We start from the raw sequence: 13,720 nt of genomic DNA on the forward strand, positions 1-13,720 counted from the left end.
TTTCCCTTATTTTTTGAATCTCCTCGTAACTTACTTATACCCTGCCTACCTTCATCTATTAGTTTTGTGATTTTCCCCATCCCACTAAATGGGTTTTCTACCAAATTCTCTTCTCCTCAATGGAATCTTGCAAACTATTTTTTCAATCTTGTCAATGATTTATTCAGGGACCTCAAATCTCTGTTTAGATAATATCTAGAAAGAAAGGGACTCCAAAAATAATTTGTTGCTTGTCATAACAAGCCATTAACTTTTTGGATGTAAAGCGCTCAATGGATGATCCAAAATAAGGAACGAGATTCATTCCAAAATTATCATATTTCATTCATATGTATCAGATGTTGTTTATGAATGAAATATGATAACTTCTATAACTAAAGTTATTAACAAAACGAAACATTCATAAAATAACAAAATTGCCTTAAATAGGGAGTAAACAAAGGAAACGAGCCTAAAAGTAAAAAGTCCATTACAAAATGTTTCAATTCAAGAATGGTCTTCTTAGATGATTTCGACTTTGTCACCTATCTAGGTCTATGGCCCTAGGCCTTATGCGATCGACTCAACTTGGCACAACTCTAGGTTTAGACTTCTGTTGCGTTTAACAGGTACACTCCCTAAAAAATCTAACATTAGTATCAGAGCTGACAACGCCACCCATTGTTAATTTATTATTTAGTTTTCCTTGGTATGAATATTAAGGTAGACCATTCAATGTTTTTAAATCCAATCCTTTTATGTAATACATAGTTACATCTGTTTTGAGAATATATTTTTTCTTATGATGGATTACATTTTAAATAGCTAATTTTTTATTGGCATATCAATGGATGGGCCTAATAATTAAGTCTATAATTAGGTGGCTTTATAAATGAATTAAGCAACAAATCATTTGTCTTTTAAGACACAACGTGACACAAACTTTGGGCTAAATTTTTCTATCATGACATGTCACTGTTATGCAACAATGTGTGGGGGTCCTTTAATGTATAAAAGGATATTATATTTTTTCGTTTAATATAAAGTAACAACTCACTATCCCATGTAAAAAGATAAGTGTTGACCAAAGGTTATTCTTTGCTTTATCTTTATGTTAATGGCTTTTTTTAATAAATCTTAACATCAGTGCTGACAACACCACCCATTGTTAATTTATTATTTAGTTTTCCTTTTTGGTATGGATATTGAGGTAGATCATTCAATGTTTTTAAATCCAAGCCTATTATGTAATACATAGTTACGTATGTTTTGTGAATATATTTTTTTCTTATGATGAATTACATTTTAAATAGCCAATTTTTTTATTGGCATATCAATGAATGAGCCTAGTAATTAAGTCTATAATTTGGTGGCTCTGCTATATTTATAAATGTTTCATATTTTATGTTATTTGTCGATGATTAATTGATTGATTAAAGTTGTTGGACTGACATGATATCGACAATCAATTTTTGTGACCAAATAAAAATATTTATTTACTTATTATCTCGATTTATGATAAATTAATTTAATTATTTATTAATTTATTACTAATAAGAGTAGTAACCTTTTGAGATGATTGTTAACTTTGACAATTGTCAATGTTTAGTTTTTCGATTTGATGTCATAACATTGATTTTGATTGGCTAATCTTATATATAGAGTAAATTTTTGTGTGTATGGCATAATTGATATATATATAACAAAAATATATAATTTTTTTTAATTTGTGCATATTTGTACATTTAATAGTCAATTGCAATGTGAAAGCGCCTTCGATCCGTGGGGTGAGCGGATCCGCTTTTGATTTTTGGGGTTTGGGAGTCGCCACCTAGTTATTACGGTTTAGGAACTGAACATTGACTCTAAAAGGCAAATAACATTAATCTACGAAAGAAAATACGGGTCTGGGGATCACGTTATGGGGTTGGAAGGTGTTAGGCACCAACCCCGCCCAACAAACGCCGGTCTCTACTTTTTTCCCAGTAAAACTACATTGCTAAAAAGGCCTAAATAATAAATAAAAATAAAAATATTTACCTATACGAACACAACGATTTTGATTCCCTTAGATCTGGCGGAGAGATCCCTTGATTAATATTTCTTACTTTGTCATATCACTGGATTCGCTTCAGATCTCCGAGAAAAAGTATATCTTTCTTAAATATGAATTTTTCTAATTTGTTATCGATTTCTAGGTGTTTTTGAAGAGTTTATAGGTATTTTTTTGAGTTAAAGTTGGGGTATGGATGTTAGGTAAGGAGTTAGGGTTTCAAAATTAGGGTTTTGGGAAGGTTGGGAAGGCTTCTTGACCTACTTTTTCTAGAATTTTTTTTATACGAAAATAGGTTGTAGAGACCCCTATTTATAGATTTTTTAAGGTGCTCTTTAGATAGAGTTAATATTTAATTAGAATTATTTTAGATAGAGTTAGTGTTTAATCAAAATTATTTTAAATAGAATTAGTGTTTAATCAGAATTACATTAAATAGAATTAGAGTTTGATTAGAATTCTATTAGATAGTTTTAGAATTTAATTAGAATTCTATTAGGTTTAGGGTTTGACTTTGATCTTATTAGATTGACTAGAATTTAGGGTTTTGACTTAAGTCTTACTTAATTAACTTGATTTTAGGGTTTTGACTTAAGTCTCACTTGATTAACTTTAATTTTAATTAGGATTTCACTTTACATTAATTAATGTTTTAATTATTAATTTCAGAATTTTTAATTATTAAAATTGTAAAATTACTGTTTTGCCCTCGGATATGACTTTTTGCGTTTCAAGTCGTTTTTCAATGTTCCAGGATGTTTTGAAATCGATTTTTTGTAATAAATTCAATTGGAATATTTGTTTGTGTCATTTATAAAAAATTTTGTACGAAATGGTCGTGAACTTTATGAGGGGTATTTTCATAATTTTGTCGAATTTTATGAAAATTGCCAAAATGATTTATTTAGTTTCAATTTGTTGTTTTATGTGTTTGAAAGGATTTTCCTAAGCATAATGTAAGCTCTAGGGATGTTTTGAGATTAGGGGTATTTTGATAATTTTGTCATTTTTTAGTAATTTTTATCGTGAAGCTTCTTTTTATCTGAAAAATGATGATTTCTATGTTTTTGGGATACATTTTCTTGGCCTAGCGTGGTTTCTGCAGTTTTGTTAGTTTGAGATACCTCATTCAGATTTCTGAATATATATCTAGTAACAAAATAGAGCACTGGAATAACCATCCATCATTGGGAACCGTTGCAATCGGGTTGACGAATTGATTAATCAGGCAAGTGTGAAAACGGGGTATCTACAGATACCCCTATTTGGCAGAGGGTTGAAGCAAACTATATAGCAAATCTATTTTAGTAGATAGTGTGATATTCGAATGCCAAAGCTAGTGACAATTCATTTTGCAACCTAATTTAGCAATTCGTTGGGACGTTCGGATCCTTGAGCGTAAAACTCTCCTCGAACTAAAAAATTGCCAGGTCCTCGAGCTCTCACTGGCAGTGTCAGATCCTTGAATTTTAGAAAATTCTCCTTGACTAATGAAACAAAGGTGCAAGTGTGCACTTAAAATCTAAGATAAATTTTAAAGAGTTTAAGTGAGAATTGAGTAAAATCTGAGCATAATCTAAACATAAATTGAGCATAAACTAGGCATAAACTGATCATAATTTTGAGAAAACAGTATCTAAGCATAATTCCGAGAAAGCCCTCGGCGGCATCTGAGCATTGTTCTGAGAAAGCCTTCGGCAGCATCTATGCATAATTCCGAGAAAGCCCTCGGTGACACCTGAGCATAATTCCGAGAAAGCCCTCGACGGTATCTGAGCATAATTCTGAGAAATCCTCGACGGTATCTGAGCATAATTTCGAGAAAACCTTCGACGGCATCTGAGCATAATTCCGAGAAAGCCCTCGGCGACATCTGAGCATAATTTCGAGAAAGCCCTCGACAGCATCTGAGCATAATTCTAAGAAAACACTCGGCGGCATCTGATCACAATTTCGAGAAACCCTCGACGGTATCTGAGCATAATTTCGAGAAAGTACTCGACGGCATCTAGCATAATTTCGAGAAAGTCCTTGGCGGTATCTGAGCATAATTTCGATAAAATCCTCGGCGGCATCTGAGCATAATTATGAGAAAACCCTCGGTGGCATCTGGCTGAGTAAAACTAGGAAGGAAGAAATGAATCTAGGAAAGAATGATTGAAAATGAATATGAAAAAGAGTGATTGAATCTGGGAATGAATAACTCTGAAAATGAATCTAGAAAAGAATGATTGAATCTGAGAATGAATAGATCTGAGAAAGAATGTTTGAAAATGAATTTGGAAAAGAATGATTGAATCTGGGAGTGTATAAGTTGAATAATCTCTTCTAAATTTAAGATTCATAATTGCTATTTTTCTAGTTACCTTCAAGTGATTAATCAATTTATCTTCCAATCCACGAACAACGATTTGTTACGTGAATTGAGTTAAAAATGAGAATTATTTAGCATTAGGATGACTTGCAAAGGTAAATTTGATCTCTTTAAATCCCTTTTACATTATTTTCAATCTCTATTCTTACTCTCATTTCAATTTTATTTCATTTCTTAGTTATAATTTTCTAATCTATTTTAAAAATCTATTTTGCAAAATTCTGTTTTGGTTTCAATTCGAATGAACATTTGAATCACGATTGTCCCTATAGAAGGAATCCTACTTACCCAAGTTTTATTATAATATTTGTTCAATCTACATAGCATCGATCAAGAAGCCTTATTATGGTTCTAAATCTCTCCTAGTGTCTCTATTTAAGTCCTAGGTCCCATTTCAGGTTTTTGTTTCCCCACTGTCAACAAGGTCTTTATTCCACAATTTTTTTCCTCCCCATCATCTTCCTATTTTTAACTCAACCATCCTGAGCATTTATTTCATCACACCCTACCCACCATTACAACCTAATCCTACTATCCAAGCCAAAACAAACTGTGATCAAATCACACTTGAGAAATAGAAAAGATTAGGAAACTTTGATTGTTTGGATGCAAGAAAAATCCTTGGATGCTCGAAAAGATATTGGAACGTCTGAGTTTGCTTAAGAGTACAAGAAAAGAAACACTTGGGAAGTTTTGAAATGGTAAAGGACTCAATCAGGCTTTTCCCCCCTTTTAAAGGCTTTTAAACATCCTCGGGATACACACTGAATAGTAAAGTGAATGCCCATTCACTTAACATAGCAAACGTTCAATCGCTTCCAAAGTAATACCAATTCCCCCCAATTTTAGTTATGTTGCCTAAATCTTCCCTTGCTTAGGGGACACTCTGCTCTGAATACTAGATTTGATGGTTGTGATGCTCACCCTTAAGCTCTTCTTTGGCGGGTAAGCATCAATGGGACTTTGTGTGTTGTAGGGTACTTTGGTCCCACTCCATTTAGTGTTTGAAATAGACACAAACTTGGCCAAACTTTGGAACAAAAGCAATAAAAGAAGGAAGAATATAGGACTAATTACCAAGAAGAAGGAAAAAAGCAAGAAAACATAACAATGTTGGCTTTCTACTGATAGCGAATGGGAATGGTTTTGGCCAACAACTTTTTTTAAGGGATAATTTGGTATTTTCCTAAGGATTCTTTTGTAACAGAATCTCCTTGTAATTTGGTAAATAAGGAGGCCCTGAGCAATATTGAGACTTTTTTGCCTCTTTGAGATTTTTTAATTTTCTTTGGTTTATTTCTCTTTGAGAGGGAAAATGTAGAAACTCTGTCAAAATCTATAAAAGTTCAAGAAGCTTTATTGGATCTTTCTTACTGATTTTCTAACATTCTTACTATGAGCTTTCTTAATTTATTTAATTTTACAGTCTTGAATTAGACTATAAAATAATGGAACTCAAGCCATGAGACCCCTTTTTCTATTTCTATTCCTTTTATTTTCATGAAAAACTCCATGGGAGTGAGACCACCTTGCCACTTGAGCGGGTAGATTTTGATCTACCACCCTTGTGGTAGGAATAAGGGAAAAACAACTAAAGTAATTTCTCATTATTTTGATTCTTTCTTTTCTTTTCTCTCTGAAATTTTATGTATGGTGGTGATGATGGTGTTGTTTTTGGGTTAGTTGGATGAGATGAAATGATACCCCACAATTGAGAGTTGTGACTCAAATAAAATCTAGCTCAAGAACAAGCCCCATTATCACCACTATTTTTGGACAATCCAAAGAGAATTTTGCAAAGAAGGAAAGAAGGTCGGGATCAAGGGAGGGAGAACAAGGAGCTATATCAATAGTTGTTCCATGCACATATGATCTATCACAAGTTACATTGTAGTCCCGACAATCAAGGCTTCCACCGCACTTGGATCATCACAAGGCAAGATTGGTAAATATTCTTCAATATCATTTGTAGAACAATCACCATGCATTTCAAAAAAATCTCTTGGTTTTGTTTGCATGCCAATTTGAATCCATGGAGTTTTTAATGTAGAAAACTTGCATGGATTGAGATGCTAGCACAAACTATTAGCTCTAGTATTGGACAACCGCATCAAATTCACGAGTGAACCCTAAGTACTCATTTTTTATTCTTTTTGTGTCATCAACCCATTAACACTAAAACTATACAACATGCTTCCACCCATAATAGTTCAACTCTATTATATCATTCAATATTCCATAATAACTTAGGTCTCCTTCTAGTGGATTTCTATCATTAACATTTGCTAAGCTAGCTCTCACAACTACCACAATAACTCAATTGTTTTGAGTTTTTATTTTCTATTCACGGGTCTTAGTATGAAATCTACATTCATTGATATTATAACCATTATATTTTCTAGCAATACGATCAAGACCCCTTGTCAACTTTCTAACTTCTTCAAAAAATAAATGGTTTTCCCATATTGGGACTTGTTGAAGGTCCATTCATTAAACTGTTTATAGTGCAACTTATAGAGTTCATAATGCCTAATCCATTGATTTTGTGGCATAAGTTTTCTTCTGTGTTTTGTGCATATATTTGAGATCGATAAATATGATTAATGTCATTTTGAAAATTATTAAGTTTATGAAATGAACTTATAAAATAGGTCTTATTATTTACTCAATGTATGGGACAAGTGCCTCAGAGTTGAACAACATATATCAATGTGATTGTTTCCATTCCATATGATCAAGGGTTAAAGGATTGGATTTTTTCCCCAACAGTCGACCTACCTTAGAGTCCCCAAAGTCATCATTTCATATCGAATGATCGACTCTCATCTCCACGCCATCAAAGTACCTCGAGCAAAATATTAGGCATTCTTCTACAATGTACCCTTCTGCTATGGATCTCTCTGGTCGACTTCGATTACACACGTGTGACTTAAGTGTAAGGACGTACCCATGGTTTAGATATATGATTGAAAAATATCATGCATTCAATGCAATCAAAATAAAAAGGAAAGGATACAAACACTAACACATACCTCTCAATGGGATACATCCAACAGTATTGTACTAGTCCAATGATCTTTGTCTCTATAGCTAAATAAACGAGTAAATGTTCCCTAACATCAAAGAATGTTAGAGGAAAAATTGCTTCTAGATGACAAAGTGTTAGTGCAATTCAAGTCTGCATCCGTTCAAAATCACCCACTCGTGCAACCTTGGAACATATCTCCCTAAAGAAAGTATAAAACTCAATCAAGATAGCACTCACAAGCTTAGACACTATTCCCTGAATAGCTATGGGGAGTAGTTGTTGCATCAAAATATGACAATCGTTTCTCTTGAGTCCTGAAATTTTACACTTTTTGAAATGTACCGTGAAATATTTACTGTATAACCTTTTAGAACTTTCACCATTTTCAAAATATTGTAGAAATTATTTTTCTCTGCCAAACTCATTGTAAAACATGCAGGAGGCGAATATGTCTTGCTTCCTAAACTTGTTGGATGATGCTTGCTTCTAATGACATTGTCATATACATTCTTCTTAATGTACATGGCATCAAAACTATGACGCAACATGTTGTGCTTCTAGTAAGGCAAATCAAAGAAAATAATCTTCTCCCTCCAATTGTAAAAATCCCCTGCATCAATATCTCGACTTCTCTTGCAATTTGATTTAACATTGGATTTTTGCTTGCTGAACATAATGTTAATGCCCTCTAACTGTTCCAAAATCTAAACACCGGATAATGGGATTAATATAGCTAAAAATTCTTGCTTTCTGTCGAAAGATCTCTTATATGGTTTAAGCCTATGATTTGGATTGAGGAATCGACAATGGCCCATATAGCAAAACTTTTTATCGTATTTCAATCGTCAAGAACAAGTATCATTAGTACAATAAGGACAAGTGAGATGCCATTTGGAGTTCCATCTGGACAACATAGCATAACCTAGGAAGTCACTAATTGTCCATAACAAAGTTGTTTTGATTTGAAAGTTTGAATTCTTATGTGCAGCATAGGTCTTTACACCGAACTCCCACAATTATTTCAACTCATCTATCAATGGTTGCAAATAGACATCAATGTTATTACCTGGTCTAGAAGGGCCAAGAATCAACAAATACATAAGGAGATAAGGTTATTTCATGCACATCCATAGTGGCAAGTTGTATATTGTTAGTAGGATAGGCCATGTGTTATGAGAAATACTTATCATCATGTATGGATTATACCCATCGATTGTCAACCCAAATCTAACATTACGATTGTCTAAAGAAAAAGATTGGTTTTTAGTATCAAAATCTTTCAAAACATGAGTCAGCAGGATGCCTCAAAAATCCGTCCTTGGTATGACTCTCATGATACCATATCATTAATGAGGCCATTTTAGATTACATGAACAACCTTTGAAGTCTCGAAACCAATGGAAAATGACACAACACCTTTTCATCAATCTTCTTATCTTTTGTATTTGACAAGATTTCTTCTTCATTCGAATTATGTCGTGTTTTCTTCCATTTAGAAACACCACAAGTCTTACAAACTTGATCATCGACGACCTCCTTCCAGTACAACATATAATCATTGGAGCACACATCAATCTTGATGTAGTCTTGTGTCTAGTCCTTAATGATTTTTTTAGTTTCATAAAAGGACTTTGGTAGTGTTTCACCTTCGAGAAGTGCTTCTTTCAAAAGAGTAAGCAACATGTCAAAAGATTTATTTTTTCATCCAGACAAATACTTTATGTGATAAAGTCGAATTATAAAAGCAAACTTGGTGAACTTGGTGCATCCAAGATATAACTCTTGATTTGTATCTTCAAGTAACTTGAAAAAGCTATCAACATCAACATTACGATCCTGTGTAGGTCTAACGATCGCATCTGGCGCCTCACTAACTATATTGGACATACTAAATGCATCGTGTAACATTTCATGCATGCCAGCACAACTCAAAGGATCCTCACGTGCAATATTAGGAGTAGATAAAGAATAAGCTTCCCCATGAAATTTCCAAACGGTGTACAATTGTATAATTCCATTTATAACAAGATACTCATAGACCACATCTTGTTTCAAAAGGGCACTATTGACACATTTCCTACATGCATATGGAATGCAATCGGTTGATGTATTGGCAAATGTGGAGTTGAGAAATCTTCAACACCTTATAGGTATTCGAAACTCAGCCTCTATTATTCAAGAAAAGAAAGAAAATTAGATATAATCAATGGGGAAGGCGATTGGAGCATAACAATTTATTGTAGATCATAAACGGCTAAGTTTACCTTTACTTAGACATTCAACTCTTGTCCATTGTTTCAATCCACAACTACAGTTAAAAAATTGTTGTGAAGAAAACAACGGATCAGAGAGCTTGGACATATTGTTTAACTTGTAGAAATCTTTCTAGTTAAAATTCCTATAGATGCTCATTGTCATTGCATGTTCTTGGGGTGCTTTAAGAAATATTTTAGAGAACTTAACAAAATTTCTAAAACGTAGACAGACATAAATCTTCTAGTACTTGTTGTCACATGAGATCACTTGCGCTACGAAATCCATTAAGGAATCAATGTTGTAGATGATTAAGGAAAAAAGAAAAGGTTAATTTTGAGTTTATACTTTTCTTTATTTATATTTATATTTATGTACACATTAGTTTAATTTTGATGGCATACTGATCCAAATCCATTAGATAAAACTAAGTATGAGGAAGCTTGAGGTACCAAGTTACAAAAGAAGAATAGATAAAACTAATTAATATTGATTACTAGTTTATGATGATAAAAATATATATGGTTAGTCAAGATTATTAAAAAATAATAAAGATAATAGTTTTTTAGAAAGACAGCATATAGAAATCAATATGTCTATAATAGTTTTTTAGAAAGACAACATATAGAAATCAACATGTCTATTATGGTGAATGGTCTTAGTGGTGGAAATTACCCATGAAAGTTAAAGGGGATATATTATCCCTACCATGTGTAAGAGTTGTAAACTAAGGGGATTAGCCCCTTTTGTAAATTCTGCTCATCAATACAAAGTTTACCACTTAGCAAAAAAAAATAAAAAATTTGTTGTTGAATTTTCAACTAAACATTAAAATAATTTTCAGGAAAATACATTTTTAAAAACCATTTGGTTTTCGGTGAGTGTCCAAAATTACTATAGTAAGGAAAATACCTTTCCTTACGGCAACTCCAGCCCTTTCTATGAGTGTCCAAAATTATTGCTCTGGGATGAATCCACTCGGCTCACAACGGTTCCTAGGATTTAAAAGAGAAAACAAAAACTCCTTCATCTATTCTGTTTCAAATGAAACTATTTGCAAAGAAAAAGAAAAAATGAAAATTTGAAAAACTCATTTCCAAAAAGAAGTGGTTTCCAATCTTTATGCTACAATGAGACTATTTATGAAGGAAGCCAAAAAACCAAAACAAAAAGTACAAAATTAACAAAATAGGGTTCTTCTTACTTCTTCAAATTTCTGTAATGCTTAAATCGATGTATTTGTCAAGTATCATGAAATAGAAGAAGAAAGATTAAAAAAAAAAAAGAAACAGATAGTTGAAGGTTGAAGAGTGAGGGTGTAAAAAACCAGATGGTTGATCACTAAAGCCATTTTGTACTTCCTTTATTGAAGATTGAAGAGTGATGGTGTGAAAATCAAAGGGGTTTTCTGACATAGATTAAGGGGGTCATGTTAAAAAACAGATTACTCAATGGGTTTTCTTCAAATGCAACTCCTAAGGGTGAATCGATCCAATCAGATCCAGAGAGGGAAAAATAAGGTTTTATTTTCTTTTTCTTTTGGTTTTTTGGGTTGTTAATGGTATTTTAAGGGTTTGGGTTAAAGTGGATCTGAAGAGAGAGAGAGAGAAAAAAAGGGGCTTGCATTTGGGTCTTGTAGTGGTGGTGGTGGTGTTTGAATCAATCTCAATGCGATTAGAAGTTTCAGGATGAGCTGATTTTTGGGAAGGATGTTCTCCGTATCATAAAGATCATCCCATCAAAAATCAACTTGTCTCAAAAAAATTTAACTCACATAAGACAAAACTATTCGTCTAGGGTTGAGTTGTCATTATTAATTCATGGGGTGCTTTTAGAAGGTACCTATTGTTAAAGATAAAGAACTACTATTGGCACCCAATTTTTACTTATTACACCACAATTTCATAAATTATATATCACACCCCAATTAATGATTAAAACATCCTTACAAAGCTTTGGGTGAATTGATAATCTCAACATTACAAAAAATTATAACACATCAAATAATTTCAATAGTTGTTTATAATTATGATTAGGCTTATATAAAATCCTCAACCCAAAAATGGAAAGCTAGTGAAAATAATGAGAGAGCTTTATTGGCAACCCGACTTTTACTTATTCCTAAATCATTTGCTTATTAATTATCTTTATTTTTAATTGGAATGTAATAAGTAAAAGTTCAGGTGCCAATAGCAGCACTCTAAAGATATGCATTCATTTTCTTAAACTACCTTTTATTTATGGATAAAAGGATACAACTCGTACAAATGGTTCGATCATTGGCCAAAGTAATTTTATTAGAAAATTTGATCAAGCCTTGTCAGACCAACGGTTCTGCCCATTTTAATTTTTGGCCCCAACCATCTAATAAATCTAGGGGGATTTGAAGATGTTTCTTTCTCTCTAATAAAATTAAATTAACCACTATATCCGTAAGGGCCAAAGGATTTGGAAAGTTGGGAGATAAGATGCCATCCAGTTCTTCAATATCAGAACATTAGCTCTAGATCATCTGAACTGAAATATTCACCTTTGAACTTGGGATTTGGATCGATAATGCCACTCACTGAAAATATCTCCCAACAACAGCCTACGTAGACCTTGAAAAAATTGTAGAAATATACGCAAATAGGCACCGTACATTTACATGAAATTAGAATATAACTCACTGGTTCTTCTTCTTTACAACAGATCGAGCATCTAGAAACCATAGAAAATTTCCTCTTCTTTCTTACCAAATCCATGGGGATTGCTCAACGAAGAATCTTCATTTAACCTCTTGAATTTTGATAATTCTAATCAACCCCTTATTTTATGAAAATCGATTGTACATGCGGATCAAAATAGGGAGGTTTTCTAAATTATAGAAGTAGTGGGTTATCCCACGTTTGCTGGCAAAATTGAAAAAATGTGGGTTGTCCCACAATTCTTGAAAAATATAAAGTTTCTCAACACAACTCATTTCTCCTCTCTCATCCTAGGATGGTTGGATTCACCAACAAACTCATCTCTTTTAGCTGAGAAAAGATTTTGAATTAGTCAAAAGAGAAAGTGTTTCGGTTTTTTTTCCTTCGAAGATTGCTGAATTACGAGCCAACTAGATTTCCCATGCATAAAATAATGCATAGGTAGTGAGCAAATCATAATAGTGCCATTTGGGACTTTCTTTTAATTTCCTTCCCTAAGATTGACATTAAAACTGGAGTTGAACTTCCAAAATATATATATCTATATATATATGGGTCACGTTCAAGGGCCAACTTTTTGCAAACTTTTTGGCAAAACATTTTTCAAAACATGAGTTAGAAGTTTTGGAATGGGCTGATTTTTGGTGAGGATGATCTCTACGGTGAGGAGATCATCCTCACCAAAAATCAGCCCATTCCAAACTTCTAACCCATGTTTACAAGTTGAAAAATCGTGGACCGTCCATTTTTGTAAACTATTTTTGAAAAGTTTTGGGTTAAAAGTTTTGGAATGGGCTGATTTTTGGTGATGATGATCTCCTCACTGTAGTGATCATCCTCACCAAAAATCAACCCATTCCAAAATTTCTAACTCATGTTTTGAAAAATGTTTTGCCAAAAAGTTGGCCATTGAACGCCACCCTATATATATATGGGTCAGGTTCAAAGGACAACCATTTCTACACACATATAGACAACGTGTTTTGTCTTATATGGGCAAAAATGTTTGGAATGGACTGATTTTTTGTGAGGATGATCTCTGTGATGAGGGGATCATCCTGGCAAAAAAACATCCCATTCCAAAACTTGTAACCCCATCAAAATTGATTTACAAAAATAGGACGGTCTATATTTTTCAACAAAAATTGGACGGTCTAGAAGTTTCATAATGAGCTGATTTTTGGCAAGGATGATCTCCTCATCACAGAGATCATCCTCACAAAAAATCAGTCCATTCCAAACATTTTTGCCCATATAAGACAAAACACGTTGTCTATATGTGTGTAGAAATGGTTGTCCTTTGAACCTGACCCTATATATATATATATATATATAGGGAAATGTTC

The sequence above is a fragment of the Akebia trifoliata genome, chromosome 11, assembly GCF_017979445.1.
Source record: "Akebia trifoliata isolate Shusen 1 chromosome 11, ASM1797944v1, whole genome shotgun sequence".
NCBI lineage: Eukaryota > Viridiplantae > Streptophyta > Magnoliopsida > Ranunculales > Lardizabalaceae > Akebia > Akebia trifoliata.